The sequence below is a fragment of the Magnolia sinica genome, chromosome 3 (genome assembly GCF_029962835.1).
Source record: "Magnolia sinica isolate HGM2019 chromosome 3, MsV1, whole genome shotgun sequence".
Classification (NCBI taxonomy): Eukaryota; Viridiplantae; Streptophyta; class Magnoliopsida; order Magnoliales; family Magnoliaceae; genus Magnolia; species Magnolia sinica.
Genome location: NC_080575.1, coordinates 74,070,842 through 74,072,472, shown reverse-complemented (window position 1 = coordinate 74,072,472; position 1,631 = coordinate 74,070,842). Strand labels below are relative to the sequence as shown.

Here is a 1,631-nt window from a genome sequence, read left to right as displayed (position 1 = left end):
TGAGGGAGTGCAAGCGAGGGCATACATCCTTATAGCATATCATTCCTGTATTAACAAGAGTATTTAGGACATGATTGTTATACTCTTTATCATTACTACTTGACTGAATTGATAACATGTTAACCTTTCCCTTATAGCTCCACTGAGTTTATCACTCACTCCCACTCTGGGACGTTTTAAAACACCAACCAAACTCTGCTTTAGCTACAAATGATGGCGAGGCTTCTGAAGCGAAGCCTAACTTCTATGACGATGAGGAGTTCTCCTATATGTGGCTATTAGGCTGGTCTATGTAGACCATGTACTGATCGACGGGATTGCAGGGATACGAATTAGTTGGACATTACACTTTGTCATTTTGTATATTTTGAAACAAACATGTATATATTCAACCAGGTGACATAATCATACTCTGGGGGTTTATAACCACTTATATACTTTATATATCTATCACAGTCTTCCCCTTGCTTAATTTAATCATCTCTAGAGTATGATATGCTGATTTAGTGTAATCCCTTTCATGTTTGATGCACTAATAAGGACAACATTTAATCATCATTATTTATGTTGCATAGTGATGCGATGGATCTCGGGAGTTGAGCTTTACTCTACCCTCGATTTTTGGGGCATTACAATAGAAGTTGTTAGTACATCGTGGAAGAAAGTTGTTATGCACCACGTTTCAAAACCATGTTGTGGGCATGAACTGACGAGAACCTTGAACCGCTCCCAACATTGGAAGAATGTTTCATCTTCCTTTTGGGTAAAGTTCATGATCGACTTCCTGATGGTGTTCGTCTTATGTTATGAATTTTTTTTTTTTTATGAACTCCTTTATCATGTCATTCCATGTGCCAATAGATCGCGAACATAGTGAGTGCAACCACGTCTTAGCTTTTCTTTCAAAGAGAAAGGAAAGAGTTTTAGCCTAACCGTGTCCTCAGACACGTTAGGAAAGTATAAAGTGGCTCTAGATGTCCATGTTTCCCATATTTTCTGAAAAAATCATGCATGAGGGTGTACGATGCACCTCATTCTCATCCTGGACTTCCTCAGCCCGAGGTTGAGGTTGTCTTCCCGGTTGATTGGAAGTCATAACCTCAATTAATTCTGAGGATTTTTGAGTGGTGTCTAATCCTGTGATGGATAGATAACCCCTCAACTAATCCTCCTTCACTAAAAAGACATCGAGTGTTGTCACGGACCCACTTAGGCATAAAATACTCTCAGCCCTCAATTTCAAATTATAACCTAAACCTAAAAGAAAGAAGGGAAATAAAAATCTAGAAATAGAAAGAGAGAGGGAATTAGAAAGAAGTTACCAAATTAGAAGTTCCTAAATTAAGATCCTGCAAAACAAAACAAAACAAGTTAGTTTCTAAAACAAAAATTCTAAAATTAGAAAGTTTCTAAAAACAAAAATAGAAAGATGAGTTAGTTTCTAAAAATAATAATAAGAAAGCAACCTGTCATGCTCCAAACTTGGAAACCAGGCTCACAGAATTCTCGATCACCAAATCTGGCGCTGACAGCCTCCATAGTGCCCCATTCTCGGCTCCCAACACCCATATACCAGATTCCGATCCTCAAATCTTACAAGGAGGATTTTGAATGTGATTTTTTTTTTGTAA

The 1,631-nt window shown here is 37.8% G+C and overlaps 1 non-coding gene across 1 annotated transcript; it reads left to right on the top strand.

The window, feature by feature from the left end:
• The first annotated feature begins 685 nt into the window (after positions 1-685).
• Positions 686-792, top strand: LOC131241650 (small nucleolar RNA R71). The gene has a single exon (XR_009169209.1). It is a non-coding gene; the product is annotated as a small nucleolar RNA R71 (small nucleolar RNA).
• The last annotated feature ends 839 nt before the right edge of the window (positions 793-1,631 follow it).